We start from the raw sequence: 20,494 nt of genomic DNA, 5'->3' as shown, positions 1-20,494 counted from the left end.
TCCCAGCTTTATCGAGATATAATTTATATACAATGTATAACTTTAAAGTGTACATTGTAATTGTTTGATACACGACTATACTGTGAAATTATAACTACAGAAGGATAATTACTACCTCTGTCACCTCACGTAATTACCTTTTTTTGTATGTGTGTGGTGAGAGCATTTAAGATCTACTCTTTTAGCAACTTTCAAGTATCCAATATACTATTGTTAACTGTGTCACCCTGCTGTACATTCAATCACCAGAATTTATTCATCTTATAACTGGAAGTTTATAGCCTTTGACCAACATCTCCCCATTTCCCTCACCATCCAGCCCCTGGCAACCACCATTCCATTCTGTTTCTGTGACTTAGATTTTTTTAGTTTTCACATGTAAGTGATATACAGTGTTTGTCTTTCTCTGACTTATCTCACTTAACATAGTTCCTTTAAGGCCCATCATATTATCACAAATGGCCAGATTTCCTTTTTTCTCATAGCTGAATAATTCTCCATTGTATGTATATAACACATCTTCTTGATCCATTCATCCATGGATGAACACTTAGGTTGTTTCCATAACTTGACTATTGCAATGAAGTGCAGATCACTCTTTGGAATCCTGATTTCATTTCCCGTGGATATATATACTTTTAATTTTTTGAGGACCCTCCATACTGTTTTCTGTAATGGCTGCACCATTATACATTCCCACCAAAAGCAAATAAGGGTTCTGCTTTCTCCACTTCTTTTTAAAAAAAATTTTTTTTTAACGTTTATTTATTTTTGGGACAGAGAGAGACAGAGCATGAACGGGGGAGGGGCAGAGAGAGAGAAAGACACAGAATCGGAAGCAGGCTCCAGGCTCTGAGACATCAGCCCAGAGCCTGACGCGGGGCTCAAACTCACGGACCGCGAGATCATGACCTGAGCCGAAGTCGGACGCTTAACCGACTGAGCCACCCAGGCGCCCCTCGCTTTCTCCACTTCTTAACCAACACATATTATCACTTGTCTTTTTGATAATAGCCACTCTAACAGGTGTGAAGTGATATCTCATTGTGCTTTTGATTTGCATTCCCCTGATTAGTGATGTTGAACATCTTTTCACATACCTGTTGGCCATTCATATGTCTTCTCTGGAAAAATGTCTGCTCAGTTCCTCTGCCCATTTTTTAATCAGATTTCCCCCCTTCTTTGAGTTCTTTATATACTTTGGATATCAACCCCTTCCCATGTGTATGGTTTGCAAATATTTTCTCCTATTCCATAGGTTGCCTTTTCATTTTGTTGATGGTTTCTTTTGCTGGGCAGAACCTTTTTAGTTTCATGTAGACCTTCTTATTTATTTTTGCTTTTGTGGCATGTATTTTTGGTGTTGTATTTAAGAAATCATTGTCAAGACCAATGTCAACGAGCTTAGCCGCTATGAAATATTGTTTTCAGGAGTAGAATTTAGTGATTCATTACTTGCATATAACACTCAGTGCTCAACACAATAGTTTCATTCTTTTGCATGTGATTATTCAATCTTCCCAACACCATTTATTGAAAAGATGATCTTTTCCCTATTAAGTATTCTTAGCTCCCTTGTCAAATGTTAGTTGATGGTATATAGTAGGGTTTATTTCTTGGCTCTTTATTTAGTTCCATTGGTCTGTGTGTCTATTTTTATGCCATACTGTTTTGATTACTATAGCTTTGTAACAGTTTGAAATCAGGAAGCATGATGCCTCCAGCTTTATTCTTCTTAGGATTGCTTTGGCTGTTCAGGGTCTTTTGTGCTTCATTATGAATTTTATGATTTTTTTTATATTTCTATGAAAAATGACATTGGAATTTTGATAAGGATTGCACTGAATCTTCAGATGGTTTGGGGTAGTATGGACATTTCAACAATATTAATTCTTCTGATCTATGCACATAGACTATCTTTCCATTTATTCGTGTCTTCAATTTCTTTCATTGAAGTCTTAGTTTTCAGTGTACAGCTCCTTCACATTCTTGGGTAAATTTATTCCTAAATATCTTATTGTTTTTGATGCTCTTGTGAATAATTTTCTTTATTTCTTTTTCTGCTATTTCAATGTTTTGTATAAAAACACAATGGATATCTGTATGCTGATTTTGTATCTTGCTACTTTACTGCTTAGCAAGTTGATTAGTTCTAACAGTTTTCTGTGTGTGAGATCTTTAGAAATTTTCTTTATCTGAGATCATATCATCTTCCAATGGAGACAATTTTACTTCTTCCTTTCTGATTTGGATACCTTTCATTTCTATTTCCTGCCTGACTGCTCTGGCTAGGACTTCAGTACCATGTTGAATAGGAGTGGTGAGAGTGAAAACCCTTGTTTTGTTCCTGACCTTAGAAGAAAAGCTGTCAGTCTTTCATCACTGAGGATGATGTTAGCTTTGGGCTTGTCATATATGACCTTTATCATGTTGAGGTACATTCCTTCTATACCCAATCTGTTGAGTTTTAATCCTGAAAGGATGTTGTATTTGTTAAATGCTTTTTCTGCCTCTATTGAGATGATCATATGATTTTCATCTCTCATTCTGCTAATGTGATGTGTCACATATATTGATTTGTTGCACCATCCTTGCATTCCGGGATAAATCCTTAACTGCAGTGTGTGATCCTTTTTTTTTTTTAATTTTTTTTTAACGTTTATTTATTTTTGAGACAGAGAGAGACAGAGCATGAACGGGGGAGGATCAGAGAGAGGGAGACACAGAATCTGAAACAGGCTCCAGGCTCTGAGCTGTCAGCACAGAGCCTGATGCGGGGCTCAAACCCACGGACCACGAAATCATGACCTGAGCCAAAGTCGGCTGCTTAACCGAATGAGCCACCCAGGCGCCCCATTGTGTGTAATCCTTTTAATATGCTGTTGAATTTGGTTTGATAATATTTGGTACAGAAGTTTTGCATCTATTCACCAGGGATACTGGCCTGTAATTTTCTTATCTTGTAGTATTTTATCTAGCTTTGGTAGCAGGGTAATGGTGGCCTTTTCAAATGAGTTTGGGAGTATTCCCTCCCAATTTTCAATTTTGGAAGAGTTTGGGAAGGATCAGCATAAATTCTTTAAATGTCTGGTAGGATTAATCAGGGAAATCATCTGGTCTTGGGCTTTTCCTTGTTGGGAGGTTTTTGGTTACTGATTCAATCTCCTTACTCTTTATTGGTCTGTTCAGATTTTCTATTTCTTTATGATTTAGTCTTGGAAGGTGGTATGTTTCCAGTAATTTATCCAGTTCTTCTAGGTTTCCAATTTGTTGGCATATAATTTTTTCATAGTAGTCTCTTATGATCCTTTGTGTTTCTGTGGTATGAGTTGCAATGCCTTCTTTCATTTCTAATTTTATTTGAGCCTTCTCTTTCTTTTCTTAGTCTAGTGAAGGGTTTGTCAGCTTTACTCATCTTTTAAAAACTAGCTATTAGTTTCACTGATCTTTCCTATTGTTTCTCTGGTCTCTATTTCATTCATTTCTTGCTCTTATCTTTGTTATTTCCTTCCTTCTGCTAACTTTAGGCTTAATTTGTTCTTTTTAAAAAATTCCTTGAAGTTTAAGTTTAGGTTATTTAGGATCTTTTTGTTGTTGTTGTTGTTTTGTTTGTTTTACATGTTGCTATAAACTTCCCTCTTGGAACTGCTTTTGCTGTATCTCGTAAGTTTAGGGATATTGTATTTCCTTTTTTTTTTTTTTTCATTTCAAGATATTTTTTTATTAACCTTCTGATTTCTTCTTCGATACATCGGTTTGCTGTTCGGGAGTGTGTTAACTTCCACATATGTGCGAATTACCCAGTTTTCCTCCTGTTATTGATTTGTAGTTTCATACCATTGTGGTTGGAAAAGATTCTTTTTATAATTTCAGTCTTCTTAAATTGGCCAAGGCTTATTTTGTGACCTATTATTTGTCCTGTCTTAGAGATTGTAACATGTACACTTAAGAAGAACATGTATTCTGCTGCTGTTGGATGGAATGTTCTGTATATGTCTATTAGATCCATTTAGTCTAAAGTATAGTTCAAGTCCAACATTTCCTTATGAATTTTTTGTCTGGGTGAGTTATGCATTTTTGAAAGTGGGCTGCTAAAGCCCGCTACTATTATTTTATTGTTGTTTATTTCTCTCATCAGGTCTGGTAATATTTGCTCAATATATTTAGGTGCTCTAACGTTGTATAGGTTTATGATGGTTATATCCTGTTAATGATTGACCCCCTTCATCATTATATAATGACCATTGTCTCTTGTTACAGGTTTTGGCTTAAAGCGTTGCTCTTTAATTGATATTACATTGCTTATAAAAAGATTTTTGTTATGCTCCTACTATGTTTTAGACATTGCGTTTTCCCTGTTGATCTACACAATTATCCCGAGGTAAGAAGCGTTATTGTCCTTTCATAAGTGAAAAATTAAGGCTCAGCAGATTGCTTGAGTTTTCCAATGTCATATAGCAAAGCACATGGCAGAAAAAGAACTGAACCTGATGCTTTGCCATTAAGCCACAGCTATCCACATAGAAGCTACTCAAATGCAAGGCTAGTTCCAAAGGTTGAAATTGAAATTCTTTGTGCATCTTCATGAAATGCTATTATGATAGAATGAAAGGAAACAACTTGTTCTTCTCTTAGCTCCTCTAAATGAAAGCAAACGACAGACTTTCAGACTGAATCTCAATCACTGTGTGTGTGTGCCTTTTACTTGTTTGAGCCATGGTCATTATTACCCCAAACAGGAGCTCAGCTGCAGGCAGCAATGACTAGGCAACAGGCATATCTAAAACTCACTTGTTAAGAAGAGATCCAGCACCATCCCTATTCTGCAATGTTCACATACAAATACAGGCATGCCTCAGAGATATTGCAGGTTTCATACCAGACCACTGCAATAAAGTGGATACCACAATAAAGCGAGTCAAATGAATATTCTGGTTTCCCAGGGTGTATAAAAGTTATGTTTACACTATCCTGTAGTCTATAAGTGTGTAGTGGCTTTATGCCTAAGAAAACAGCGAACATACTTTAAGTAAAAAATACTCATGCTAAAAAATGTTAACCGTCATCTGAGCTTGCAGCAAGTCATAGTCACTGATCACAGATCACCACAGCAAAATATAATAATGATGGAAAAGCTTGGAATATTGCAAGAATTACCAAAATGTGACACAGAGACGTGAAGTGAGCAAACGCTGTTGGAAAAATGACACAAATAGACTTGCTCAAGGCAGGGTTGCCAGAAACCTTCAGTTTGTAAAAAAACACAAAAAAAACCAACAAAAAACTGCAGTATCTGAGAAATGCAATAAAAATGTACGATAAAACAAGGTATGCCTGTGTGAAGCAGAGGTTTTCAAAATCTTTTTATTAAACAAAAAGTGCTACATTGAGAAAAATTAAGCTTACGTGTTGCATATGTCTTATATTTGACCACTTGATTCTGAATGGTTTCTTTTTAAAAATATTTTACGGGTTTTATCTGGTTTCCTTAACCAGATTGCAATTTCCTGTGGGTGATAGTCCCACACATTGTCAGAATCCTAGCAGGAATGAGAATAATTGCTATTATTTATCTTCTCTTGCTATGTGTTAGAAATGTGCTAACCACTTTACATACAGTATCTTATTTAATACTTACAACAACATTATGAGTCACAAGCTATTATTATCCCCATCTGAAATATGTGAATTTGAGGCTTCATTAGGTAGTTGTTTGTCTTAGGTCTCACAGCTCATGGGTGGCTGAGTAGTGAGTCTCAGTGTTCCTGACTTAATCCTATGAATACTCTTCCTTTAGAATGCATAGTGTCATCCTTATCCCTTACTTAAAGTGAGTCACAGCAAAAATAGTCTGCCTGGAAAGTCTTCTTGCTTTCTGACTATCCCTGCCAAGATTTTGCCTACCCTGTCTTTTCCATTAAATACCTTTAGGCCTACTTCCATGAAAACTTTCCCAGTAACCACAGGCAATCTCTCTCTTTTCTGTCTTGTTGATTATTCCTCCGAAAATATCTCAAATTTGTTTCCTTATTGCTATTGTGACTGCTCTAATTCAAGCCTCCATATTCTTTCTCCACGTTTCCAGAAATAACCTCTTAAACAAAAAGTGATTAATTTGGGTTTCCCAAAGGGTCTACTATAAACTGAATGTTTGTGTCCTCCAAGATGTATATGTTGAAACTTAATTCCCAATGTCACGGAATCTGGAGTTCTCATGCATGGAGTTAGTGCTCACATGAGAGAGATTCTAGAGTTCCCTCACCCCTTCTGCCATGTGAGAACCTAGTGCAAAGTCTGCCATCTATGAACCAGGAAGCAGGCTCTCATCAGACATGGAATCTGCCAGTGCTTTGATGTTGGACTTCCCAGTCTCCAGAACCATGAGAAAAAAATTCTGTTGTTTATAAGCCACCCAGTCTATGGTATTGCATTACAGCAGCTCAAACAGATGAATACAGACTCAACAGATAGAATTCAGGGGGTGGTGTGTGAACTTTAATAAGAAAAATTACATCTTTATCTTCACCAACCTCAAATAGAAATTTAGCATCTTCCATTTCATTTAGTATTTCTTTTTATTTCATTCCCAGAGGTAGACAACACACAACAGTAGCATTAGCCCTCTGACTTGGTTCCCCATAGAAATCAGATATTTTCCATCACATTACTAGCTATTGCAAACATCTGAACATTTCATTTATGTTCATCTACCTTATAATTATAGACCCACTATGAGATCTTATATAATCAGTTAATAAAGGAGTACATATATAACTTTATCACAAATGTTTTTTTCTAAAAAATATTCTGATAAACTGTATTTCAATAGGATTACTTTCCTTTGTAATTTGAAAACATTCTGAAGAGGGGACCATATGCTTCAGTAAGCTACCAAACAGGTCTAAGGCAGAAAAGTTGAAGAATCTCAGTTCTAAATGAATTCCCTGCTTTGACTACTGTGCCAAGAGTAGCATTTTCCATACTACGGCTAGGAAGTTAATTTAAAAATATAAATGGGCTCATATCATGCTCTTAGTCAAAACCTCTCATAGTTTGTCATTCTACTTTGTAGAGAACAAAAACATCTTAAAACAGCCTGTGAAGCTTGCATGCTTTGGGCCTGCCCATCTTCCCAATTTTGTGTGTGGCCTCCTTCCCTTCCCCACACAAGCCTTCACTAATTTTGTGGAAGCTCCAAGTTCTCTTATGCCTTAGAGCTTCATTTATACAACTCCCCGGAGTATTTTTTTCCCCATTTTCTCCATAGGCTGGTTTCTTCTCTTCCTTTAGGAGTCAGCTGAAATATTGCCTCTTTGCAGAGTCTTTACTGACCGCTTCATCCAATAATGACTTCCCTCATCATGTTCTTTCAGAGCACCCTTTCTTTCCATTTACAGAAAAACGTTTCTCACAATTTATAATGACAAGCGTCGTTTATTTATTTGCTGTTTGATGTATGTCTTTCCTTTTAGGCACTATGCTCTATGAAGGCAGAAACTGTATCTGCTTTATCCACTGTATAATCAGTGGCAGACACAAAGTAGACACTCAGATAACTGCTGAAGGAGTTCTCAAACAATCTTACTCAATAAATATTCTATTCAACTAATATTTATTTACTGAGTACCTAATTTGCCGGGCATAGGTCTGGATATTTGGGATAATAAAGGAACAAAATATACAAAGATTCCTGTCCTTGTGGAACTTATGCAATATTCTAGGCTTCTAATTCAGACTCAGATGAAAAAACACACACTAATTAAACTGGAAATATATGAACAAGTAGTTTTTAAATGTCAGGCAACAGGTAGGACAGGACAGTGACCCGTGAGAAAAGGGAGATAAGATAAGCCCCGTGATTGTCCCAGTTGACTGTTTAAAAAAGGGGTCCCTGGGTGGTTCAGTTGGTTAAGCATCCGACTTCGGCTCAGGTCATGATCTCACAGGTCATAAGTTTGAACCCCACATCAGGCTCTCTGCTGTTAGCACAGAGTCTGCTTCAGAGCCTCTGTCCACTCCCCCTCTTCCCCCTCCCCCACTTGCTCTCTCTCTCTCTCTCTCTCTCAAAAGTCAATGTTAAAAAAAAAAAAAAAAGGGAAAACTGTTTTTAGGCCATGGCATAGGGAAGGGCTACCCAAACAGAGTTCAGGGATCTCCCTGAGTTGAAGAGAGAGTAACAGAGAATAAAGTGCTACACAGACACAGAATGAGAGGGAGACAGAAAGTGTGAGCTCTGGAGGTTTCCAGAGGATTCCTTTTGAGTCATTAGCTGAATACTGATCAGCACATATGTGGGAGAAAACTGCTTGAAGCTGTACAAAAAAATTCAGAAAGGATCAACTGAATAATCCCTGGTGATCACGCAGGGCTGGAAAAGTTTGTGCCTCCACGATCTCATAACAGATGGGGGATTGACCAGAGTCCTAAAAAGGGTATTGCTTCAGAAGGGGTACCAAATCGGCCTAGGTTAAAGGCTGTTGTGGACCCACCTGCCAATGTTCAAAAGTAAGCCTTGAATAGATCAAATGCTTCTAAGTAACTTAATTGCACTAGAGAACAAAACCCCCAAATATTAAAGGGAATACAAAAATATTCCAGTATGCCACAATGTCTAGAATCCGATAAAAAAAAATCAGGCATGTAATTAAGTGTGAAAAAAATCTCTCCCTTATAAGGAGAAAAATTAATCCAAAGAAAAAGACCCAGAATTGACACAGATGATAAAATTAATAGATAAGGAGGTTTGTTGTTAAAATAGCTATTTTAAATATTGTCCATACAATCAAGAACATAGAAGAAAGCAAAACATGATAGAAAGAGACATGGAAGATATTTAAAAGACCCAAATCACATCTCTGGAGATAAAAAAAAAAAAAAATACATTGGATGGAATTAACAGTAGATTTAGACACTGCAGAAGAAAAGATGAGTGAATTTGAAAACGACAATAGGAACTCCCCAAAATTAAGTACAGAGAGAAAATAGGCTGATAAAATATGAACACAAAATATTAAGCTAGAAGACAACTTGAAGGGCCTGAATACACATGTAATGGGGGTCTCGAAAGGAGAGGAGATAAGTTGTGGGTGGAGAAGAAGGAAGAAACAATATCTGAAGCCATAGTGGCTGAAAGAGACATAATGGCTGATGAAAACAACAAGTCCACAGGTTCAAGTAACCCAGAAAACCTCAAATGAAGCAACATGAATCAAACTATACCAATATACAGCATAAAGAAATTGCTTATATAGTATTTGAGTGGGAGAATTCTATATATAATTGCGTATATAGAATTTGAGTGAGAGAACAGAAAAGAAACTATTGTAGTTAGAGAGAATGTTAGAAGGTAGTAAATTTTATAAGGAAATGGAAAGTAAAGCAGGGTAAAAGAGATTATGAATGTGGGTGTGTGCAGTGGGGGTGGGGAACAGATTACAATAGTTGGGCTTAATTGAGAAGGTAATTAATCTTTGGGTAAAAACTTCCAGAAAGAAGGGGAGGCACTGACTTGCACTGGAAAGGAGCACTCAGAATGCTGGTGTGGAGAACACGGAGTACTTTTGGGGAGTCAAGGGAGGAAGCAGAGATTGCCCTGGAGTCTACCACTGTAATCTAAGAGAGAGGTGGCAGTGGTTCAGAAGTGGTGTGAAGTAATATAATTCTAGATAAACGGTATTTGAATGTAGACTCACCAGGAATTTATGACAGACTGGAGATAGGGTGTGAATGCAAAAGAACTGGTAAGAATAATTCTTAAAGTTGTGGGACTGAACAAGTAGAAAGACGAAGCTGTTCTCATTTCAGCTGGTGAAAGCTGCAGGGAGAGAAGTTTTGGGGGTGAGATCAAGAATACAGGTTCGGTTTGAAATTAAAATGCTATCAGTGGGATATACAGTGCTGGAGTTTGAGAGAGATGTAGATGAGAGCTATAAATTTGGGAGTCAGGGCCCTACAGATGGTGGATAAAGCCTTGGGAAGGAATAAGATCATCAAGAGAGCATGTTTAGATAGAAAAGAGAGGGACTAGGACTGAACCCCGGGACACTTCAATGTAAGAAGCTGGGGAGCTCAAGCAGAGCCAGGAAAGGGAATTTAGATGGAGTAGCCTGTGAAAGTGGGGGCTGCTGAGAGCCAAATGCTGAAGAAAATGCTTCAAGGCATAAGGAATCATTAGCCATGTCAAATGCTACCAGTAGGCCACGTCCGATGAAACTGAGAATTGACTTAGTTAGATTTAGCCAACTGCAGCCCTCAGCAACCTTGGTGAGAGAAGGTTTAAGAGAATGGTGGGAGTGAAAGTCTCACTGAACAGGTTGAAGAGCAAACTGGGGGGCACGTGGGTGGCTCAGTCAGTTGAGCACCTGACTCTTGATTTTGGCTCAGGTCATGATCTCAGGGTTGTGGGATCGAGCCCCATGTTGGGCTCTGCACTGAGTGTGGAGCCTGCTTAAGATTCTCTTCTCTCCTTCCATCCCTCCTACCACTCATGCTCTTTCTCTCTAAAACAATAATGAAAAAAAAAAAGAGCAAATGGGGCCTCCTCCTCCTTCATGAACAGTTCAGTCTTAAAGAGATTGGTGGGACTAAGCACGGGGGGCTCCACACTAGGTCAGAGGCCCACGGTGGGATGTCAGAGCTTAAGCAGGGTGAGGAGAGCATCTGTACAGGGGATAGGAGCATAGGAGCCCAAGTGGGAGGCGAATGCATTCATGTTGGGAGGAGAGGCCATGGAATATGGGACCTTGGTTCCCTACAGGAGAGTTGACCAGATAAGGACAAGGGGAGCCAGGACCCTCTCTGTCAGTGAAGGAAGTTAAAAATACGGGAAGTGGAAAAGCTAGAATGTACTGTGGTGTAGGACAGGACCTGGTGGTGTCGGTGTGAACTCATGCTTACATATACATGGATACACAAGAAAGAAAGAAATGCAGATGTAAAAGTGTGTGTGTGTGTGTGTGTGTGTGTGTGTGTGTGTGTGTGTGTGTAGTATTCTCTAACTCCGTCCACTGAGAGGGACTAAGAGTAGCAACACCTCAAACGCTTCAGCAATGACAACACCTAGCATCCAGAGTTTCATTTGTAAACACCATTCTCATAGGAACTAGTGCTCTTGGAGAAAGGATGATTCTAGGGCTGGGGCAAGAAAATAACAAGAGGCCCCTACACCATCATCTTTTTGTACCAAACACTAAGGAGGCACTCAAACAATGATGGAGTCATGTCAAAAGGACACGGTAGCTAGCTTCTCAGTCTGTGTCAATTAAAACATCAAAATAAATGATGGCAGTAGCAATTATAAACCACCGAATAAAAGAGGAAACCATGAGTCCATATCAATATAATTAAATACGTTTTTAAAAATAGAATGTTTGTGGGGCGCCTGGGTGGCTCAGTCGGTTAAGCATCCGACCTCGGCTCAGGTCACGATTTTGTGGTTTATGGGTTCGAGCCCCACACTGGGCTCTGTGCTGACAGCTCAGAGCCTGGAACCTGCTTCAGATTCTATGTATCACTCTCTGTGCCCCTCCCCTGCTCACACTTTGTCTCTTTCTCCCTTAAAAATAAATGAACATTAAAAAAATTTTTTTAATAAAAGAATAAAATGTTTGTTGAGGGGTAGGATAGTTATAGATCTCAAGGTCCCTCCCCCCAAATACAAATGTTGCTGAACTACAAAAGACAAAAGAAGAACTTTACATGAAGAAACTTGAAAATAACACCTTAATTAAGTAATCAAAGTTAACATCACAGTGACAATTTGAAATCACATGTCACTGATAGAATGCAATGAGACAAATATCCCCATCAATTCTATATCAATGCCCCAGTTTTGTTAACTGAATTTAATCATGAAGAAATACTAGACAAACCCAAATTGAGTGGTATTCCACAAAATAGATGGCCCATAATCTTCAAAAGTGCCAAGGTCATGAAAGTGAAGGAAGTCTATGGACAGGACAACTAAATGCAACACATGATTCTGAACTAGGTTCTTTTGCTAAAAGGGATATTATTATTATTAAGGTGATTTGCAATACTTAAATGAGGTCTGAGGATTAGAAAGTAGCAACATATCAATGTTAACTTTCTAATTCTGATGACTGTACTTTATGATTATGTAGAAGAATGTTTTTACTTACAGAAAGTACACACTAAAGTATTTGGAAGTGATGGGGCAGCTGTTGACAACTTATTTTCAAATGGTTCAGGGGAAAACAAAATTCTTTGTACTATATTCGCAACCCTGTTATACCTTTGAGATTACTTCCAGAGGAAAAATAATGTTTCAAAAGAAAGGGAAAATCAGAGGTAGTGAATACAGACAACTTTTTCAAGAAGTTCTGCAAAGCAGAGTAAACAAATGAGGCAGCTGCTGGGAGAGGAAGTGGGTAAGTCAAGAGAAAAAAATTAAAAATTTTATTTAAGGGGGCGCCTGGGTGGCTCAGTCAGTTAAGCATCTGATTTTGGCTCAGGTCATGACCTCACGGTTCGTGGGTTCAAGCCCTGTGCTGGGCTCTGTGCTGACAGCTCAGAACCTGGAGCCTGCTTCAGATTCTGTGTCTCCCTCCCTCTCTCTCTCTGCCCCTCCCATGCCCATGCTCTCTCTCTCTCAAAAATAAATAAACATTAAAAAAATTTTTCTTCAAGATGGAGAAATAACACTGTGTCTGTACATTGTTGGAGCTGACGAAATAGAGAACCAAGACTGATGATTTAGGATGGGCAGATGGTGGAGCGTGTCCTCAGGCAGGGAGATGACATCTGTTGCACAGGTAAAGGAATGACATTTGATAAGCGTGTGCATGTCCCCAGACTGACCACTGCTGACGCCCAGCTATCCGGCAATCTCTCCAAACGAGACCGGGGCTGAGAACACCGGAGGGAAGAAAGGGTCACTCCACACAGTCCCAACAAAGGCTGCCACACTATGATTTTAGGCTCTGAAAACATAGGAAGCCACCCTAGGCAGATACCATGACAGCTCTGAGAAGCAGGTGTTAAGGTAAAAATCAGACCCAAGAATTTAAACAGTATGTAAGGATATACATCTGTCTTCATTACATTCTGAGATCGAGACGCATTTTAAAATTGATGTCGCAAAATGCTTGCAAGCCATCAGGCAAAGAAGTAAGCACTGACAGGTGGTCACTGCCTATGTATGCGGGAAGTCTCATGTGTGAGATGGCAATCAACCCTCTCAGTTGAGTTGCCTGAAAGGCACCACCCAAAGTTGACTTAACTTTAACTTGTTGCTTTAAAGGACCTCAAAGATTGTGCTGGGATGGAGGCCTGAAACAGGAAGTTATTATGAACATTGAACATCGCCCGTCATAGGCATGGTGACGTACCTGAAGGCAAAGAAACTGCCAACCTCAGGAAGAGACAGAATTTCCAAAGTAGGAGAGATTGGTCTGACATTTGTCTAGAAAGGTCTTTTGCTCAGGTCAAAAGCAACTGGCTACTTTTAAGCCTTCATTTTTCTTTGAACCATTAATATGTAATTCATGTAAGAAAAAATGCAAATGTTCAGTTTAACACTAGTGAATGCAGAAGAAACCTCAGTATTCTTTGACATGCTTCTCAACATCATGGTGTCTGTATCACTGCGGGTGGCCATAATTGAGTAGAAAGGATCTTTCCTGGGTGTGAGGAGTACCCAGGGTCAAACTTTGATTGCAATACTACAGAAAGTAAAATTGTATGGATAAATATCTACTATTTTTTATTTATAAAAAAATGAGTGAATATTCTAAGTTCTCTTCCCCTCTCCTCTCCTCCAAGGGTGGTATTAAACTAATGTTGTATCTATAGGATTTTTTTTTAAAGGAAATAGAATGATATTTTTGAAATTAATAACTTGAAAATAGTCACCAAAAAAGTACATTTATTTAATAAAAAAGAAAGACACTGAAAAGTGTCACCCAAAATAGTTACATTTTTAAAAAGGGAGACTTCATCTGGCCTGAAAACTGGGCTATCCAGAGAAATTCATTTTCTAGGGATTTCAAATCATCAAGGTTTAACAGTACTTCTGTAGCCCCTAGGTACAATGTGTAAGGCTAAGCATGTGTGTGGTGCTTAACAAATACCTACTGAATTTTTAAAAGTTATATCAACTGTCACAAAAATGAAGTGCCAAGCTCAATTATTAATGTATGTGTGAATTCAATTTAAAATTTTTTGCTTCATTATCCGCAAATTGAAAGAATTAGGACTGGCCAATGCTGAACACAACCCTTTCCTCTTTAAGTCCTTTGACATACTGTACTGATTTTATAGTCCCTGAAAATTCTCTCAATTGGCCTATGAGGAGGACAGTATCTTATTCTCCCTAATAAATCAAATGCAAGCATTTTGGGGAAGAGATGTTAAAACTTTCATTTCAAATGCTGGAGAAAAACTTCAAAAGCCTCAAACTTAGGATGTATGTCCCCTCTCTAGTACCAAGTGTGATGTCTAACTGGTCTTTTTTCAGTACCATTTTTTTTTTTTTATGATTGGTACAATTCCAATCTTTTATGAATCAATCATCAGAAAGATGATTTCTTCCTCTCTCTCTCTCTCTCCCTTTGCCCCTCCCCCAGCCTCTAAGAAAAAGGAACCTTTGTCTTTAATTCAATAATTTACACATATTTGTCAGTTATGAAAATCGGGTCTATTTTTATGTTGAACTGTTTTAAAAAGAAGGTGTACTATAAACGCTGGCTACTTATAATCATACATATGACATGAAACTATTTGCCCGTCCTCTCTTCATTTTTGCATTTCAGTGAAACTTCTCCTGTGATCACAGTTTTATTTAGCCAGTTATATTCAGGCTTGCAATTTCCCAAACCATAAATGTCACTGGAAATATCACATGGAGTATTGCTCCTGATGTCCTGTTATATGACATTCTTAACACATGAACTTAAAGTTATCCACTCAAAAAGAGTTTCTGGAATGCCTGAGTACTCCACTGCCCTGACGGATGCAGACAGGTGAATGACGTGGTCTTTGACTTTGAGGACTGTAGTCTAGTTGGAAAAATTTGTTTGATGAAAATGGTCAGAATGGCAAGAGATTCACGGACAAATGGGGATTGGAGCTGACCCTTAAAAGTGGAGTAAGATTTGGACAGGGTCTTAGTCAATTCAGGTTCTGTAACAAAATATCGTAGAATGGGTGGATTATAAACAACAGAAATTTATTCCTCACAGTTCTGGAGAGTGGAAAGTCTAAGAACAGAGTGCTGGCAGATTCAGCATCTGGCGGGAGTCCACTTCCTGGTTCAAAGATGTTTTCTTACTATTACCTCCCACGATGGAAGGGATGAGGGACCTCCCTGGGGTCTCTTTTTTTTTTTTTTTTAATTTTTTAAAATATCTATCTATCTATCTATCTATCTATCTATCTATCTATCTATATTTATCTATCTATCTATTTATTTATTTATTTATCTATTTATTTATTTATTTATGAGACAGAGAGAGACAGAGCACGAGTAGGGGAAGGGCAGAGAGACAGGGAGACACAGAATCTGAAGCAGGCTCCAGGCTCTGAGCTGTCAGCACAGAGCCCGACGCAGGACTCGAGCCCACAGACTGCAAGATCATGACCTGAGCTGAAGTTGGACGCTCAACCGACAGAGCCACCCAGGCACCCCGTGGGGTCTCTTTTTAAAAGGGCACTAATCCTATTCATGAAGGCTCACCCCTCCTGACCTAATCATCCTCCAAAGGCCCACCTCCAAATACCATCATATTGGGGGTTAGGATTTCAACATATGAACTTTTTTTTTGAGGAGTCGGGGATACAAACATTGAGTCTGTAGTAGATATGAAAAGAATAAGGAGAAAGGCATTCTCAGTGAGGGACCCAGAATAACCAGAGAGGTGGGAATTTACAGAGCATATTCTTGGGGGAGAAAGGGGGAGTAAGGGGAGCAAGTTGGAAAGGTCTATTTGGGATAAATGAGAAATAAATTTGACGTTTTTATGTGGGGTCAATTTATGGAGCATCCAATTAGTTAAGAAGCACTCATTTCACCCACGCCCCTGGCCTTGGCTTTCTTTTTTTCTTACATCTACATTATTCTTCATTATGCTAACCATGCCCTCCGTCAGAAAGCATCTTTCCAGCCTACAATGATTCTCACTCCTCCTTAAGTATCCATTCCTTTCCCATTCATGTGGGTGTGTTAATTCCTAGGAGCAATGTTTGTGCAATGTGGTTCTATTCTAATGTCCATTGATTAGAGCTGTAGATGGCTCACTCTTGCTAGTACAGAAATGCCACTCTAGGAATATGCACTTGAAAAGGAATTAAATCAATCTATCACCTCTTCATGGAGGTGGAAGTGACATGGGATCCTGGGAGCTGTGGGCAGCCATCATATCTGCCACACGGAACAGACAGCTGAGAAATCTATTCTTGCGAAAAGAAAGAGACACACAAAGGGAGGCAGAGGCATGTAACAGAGCTCTCCCGGTTTCCAATGGGCTTCCAGCTCTTATTTCTATTGCTTACCCAGCTACATTTCTGCTCTTGGAATCTGAGACACACTGTATCTTTTATAATCAATCCCCTCTTCCTGCTTAAGTGAGCTTGGGTTAGGCTCCTATTATTAGAAACCCAAGGAGCCCTAATATAATGGTGAATAAATAGATTTACTGAAGTCCTGCTGTCCTTTACTTTTGGACATGCTCTCTCAACTTGTGCTTGAAGGACAAGCTTCCTTTTATTTGTCTCTGCTCAACATCAGTGTGAGTATATTGCTGTTTCATACATCTGAGTGTCACAGTTCTACGCCCCTCTCCGTTCCTGTCGCCAGATCCCTTCCCAGCTTCCTTAAGTTTCTCATTACTTTCTGTCCTTGAATTAAATGCTAACAAAGAAACACAGAAAGGCTGGGAGTATAATTTATATATGCCTGAGGCTTATGAACAGATAATGGATTCATTAGCCCAATTCTCCCAGGATCTGTGATGCAAAGGGATAGGACACAAGAAGGTTTAAAAATGAATATGCTATTCAGATCCTCTTACTGTACAGCTTCTCTCTGCAGCCCAAGTTATTCTGGAGGCCACAGGAGGGATAGGGCCGTGCCTGCTGATGGGACTCTGGAAGCTCCAGGGCCACTGTGTTCCCAGCCCCCTGTTTCTTGTGGCCTCAGCCACAGTGGGCTCTGTCACATGTACATACCACCACCACTGCCCTTTATAGCTTAAAGAGGTCGCTACTCTGACTGCAAAATCACAAACATGGGATCTCCAGAAAGAAGCCCTCTCTTGCTGATGGGATCATGCATGCACATCAGGTGGAGAAGCCTGAGTGCTCAGAAGCCTTTGAAGGGACTCCGGAAGGCACATACCCCAGCCCTAAACCATCTAGCTGTCAACTCTGTCAACACAGTCGCAGTTTAGCCAACAGCTGAACTAAAAATAATCTGACACTTCACCACAGCGTGCCTGCCTGGCTCTGATGTGCAGAACAAATACAGAAATACAAGCTGCTGCTGTATTTCCAACAATGTGAGGTCTAATGACATAGTGAGGGTCCAGAGATTTGGATATGAAGATTGCCTAGGAAGATCACCACCCAGGGCCGGCTTTATTAGATGAATGCTTCGTCTCTCTTGCCGTGGTGATTCCTTTGGTGTCTTCGGAAGAAGTATACAAAGGGAACTGGGGTGTGGTGCTGGCTTCTTTCTGATGATATTTGGAGATTATGCTTCTTGGCTATCTTATTTATGTCAGTGATAGGTCGTGTTCATATTTTCTGTAACCGCTTCCTAGACTAGGAAGGGGGATCAAGGAGATCCTTGAGGGCAAGAGCCATGTTTTCATCTTTATCTGTCTTTGTCTCTCTAGGACCTAGCAAAGGTCTGGCAATTCAAAAAGCTGTCAGTAAAATATTTGTTAGATAAAAGAATAGATGAACAACTGAAAATCAGTAAAAATCCAACCTTATGATGAGGGTCTGGGAAAGCTTCTCAAAGGATGTAATGATTGGTCTGAGCCTTCAAGGAGTCGCCAGAGTTAGTAAAGCAGAGAGACAGAAAGAAGGTGAGTGAATGTTCCAGTCTTTTGAAATTTCCATCAAGAGCATCAGAAGTGGCTCAGTATGGCAGGTTGGCAAAAAGAAGGGGATGAAGCTGAAAAGAGGGGCAGAGGCCAGAAGCACCTTGCATACTCTGCCAACGGTTTGGATTTTATTTTATAGGTGATGGGAAGCATGAAAAGATTTTCTATAGGAAAGGAACATAATGAGATTTTCTTATAGAAAATTTTCATTGGCAGCAATGTGGAGGATAGTTGATGGCATGGATGGAGACAGGGTTGAGATGGGATTTCAGGGATCAACTAGGAGCCCCTTGTAGTCAGTCACTCAGGTGAGGGAGGATGGAGATCTGACTTATGGCTGAACAGGACTATTTCTGTCTTCTCTCTCCCACTGCCAGCTTTTCATCACCTCCAGTACCATCACATCCTCCTTCGGGAGAAGATCTGAGAATGCTGAAGAGTAACAGAAAATGCCAACCACAACAGTGCCTCACAAACACTTTTATCTTAGTTGGGGTGCCCTGAAAGGCAAAGTGACATTTTCCAGAAGGTCCATGGGCAAAACCTCCCTCTGTTCCCGTCCCTCCCAAAGAAGAACTAAATGTCTCATTTTGATGTGACAATCCTTGAACAACCTCACTTCTCTCAGCAGTCACTGTGCTACTTTTTCAGCAAGGGGGTAAGAAAGAAGAGGCAAAAGGAAAAGACGAGATGAAGAAGGTGGTAAAGGAGCAAGGCAGATGGTGAGGACCCTTTATTTATCTCATTCATGAATAAAGAAGAAGAGTTAAAGCTGTTGAAAGAAGAGAAGCTGTTTACATCTTATAGCCTCATTATCAGAACTCAAAAAAGAAGATTAAAATAGATAGATGTCCATAGATATTTGCTTAGCTTACTTATGAGGGAATACCATGTCCCCCTTCACTCTCTAGCATGTATCTGATAGGAGTTAGAAGGAACAAACCCTGGGTACCAGGCTGCCTCAGTCGGGTGAGCATGCAACTCTTGACATCAGGGTCATGAGTTCAAGCCCCATGGTGGGTGTAAATTTTTACTTAAATTAAAAAAAAAAAGGAGCAAATCCCTTCCCCTAGGTTCTTAACCTTGGCTTTACATTGAAACTAAGTGATAATTAAAAACAAAACACACACACACATACACACACACAAACCTGATGCCTGAATCATAACTCAAGAGATTCTGACTTAATTGGTCTAGAGTGTTATCTTGGAATTGATCTTTTCATAGAGTTCCCTGAGTAATCTGAGTGTACAGGTGGGTGGAGAACTATTGTTCTAGACCAGGGGGTCAGTCAAGTTTTCAGTAAAAGGCCAGAGAGTAAACATTTTATGTTTTGAGGGCCACGTGGTCTCTGTTGTAACTACTCTGCTCTGCTGTTGTAATGGGAAAGTAGCTATAGACAATATGTAAATTAATGGCTGTGTTATAATAAACCCTTATTTATAAAAATAAATGTTCTGGCTCATGAGCTTTAAGTTACTGACCCTTGATCTACAAGCATACTCCAAAGGTTGGGTAGATAGTTTAGGCTGCTAACTCAGGTATGGAGAAAATAGTAAAAATATTCTAGTTTTAAAAAGAATTTGGGGGGGGGCGCCTGGGTGGCTCAGTTGGTTAAGCGTCCGACTTCGGCTCAGGTCATGATCTCGCGGCCCGTGAGTTCAAGCCCCGCGTCAGGCTCTGTGCTGACAGCTCAGAGCCTGGAGCCTGTTTCAGATTCTGTGTCTCCCTCTCTCTCTGCCCCTCCCCCATTCATGCTCTGTCTCTCTTTGTCTCAAAAATAAATGTTAAAAAAAATTAAAAAAAAATAAAAAGAATTTGGCACTTGGAAGAATGTTCTAGTGTTATTTTAATAAAATGAGATACATTTCTGAGTTTCACTTGATAAAATACTTTCATTTACCCACTATGCTGTTTGACTTCTCCTTAGGGAGACCATGTGTGATTTCAGTGTTTTGAAGAAAAGAAATCCAATGAGGTATAAAAGAGTGAAGAATCATAACCTGCAGTGGTGAATAAAAGGATTAATCATGACAGGATTAATCAAGAGAGACACTTAAACTTAGAGCCTAAACCAAGACAGAAAAGTTAAAACCCAAATAAGAAGACAGTCTCTACAAAGTTAGGGAGGTCAACTGGTGACCTGATACGTTTTGTGTGTTCTCCAATCTCCTTGGCTAGATCTCAGCCATGAGCCAAAGTTTTTCATTTGTTTGTTTTGCTGTTATTGTTTTGTTTTTAAGTCTACATGGAGAACCAGTTTTAATCTATGCTGTCATTTCATTTGAGAGAAATCTGGAGAAAGCAAAGACACATTAGAAAAATGAACGTTTGCCCAATCATTAAGTTTCTCTCTTGCCCTCACTGCTTTCATCACTCTCTATAGAAGGGAAGTCAAGTGACAGGTGGCTGCAAGCCACGCTCCTCAT

General features: G+C 39.4%; 1 protein-coding gene and 1 long non-coding RNA gene across 4 annotated transcripts in view; both read right to left on the bottom strand.

Moving 5' to 3' along the window:
- The window catches only part of LOC144616655 (uncharacterized), a 560,479-nt gene that overhangs the window by 13,914 nt on the left and 526,071 nt on the right, over positions 1-20,494 (bottom strand). The window lies entirely within an intron of this gene.
- The window catches only part of GNG2 (G protein subunit gamma 2), a 121,005-nt gene that overhangs the window by 4,051 nt on the left and 96,460 nt on the right, over positions 1-20,494 (bottom strand). The window lies entirely within an intron of this gene.

The sequence above is a fragment of the Panthera onca genome, chromosome B3 (assembly GCF_046562875.1).
Source record: "Panthera onca isolate mPanOnc1 chromosome B3, mPanOnc1 haplotype 2, whole genome shotgun sequence".
Taxonomy (NCBI): Eukaryota; Metazoa; Chordata; class Mammalia; order Carnivora; family Felidae; genus Panthera; species Panthera onca.
Note: the sequence above shows the minus strand (reverse complement) of the source record. Positions and strands in the feature narration are given on the sequence as shown.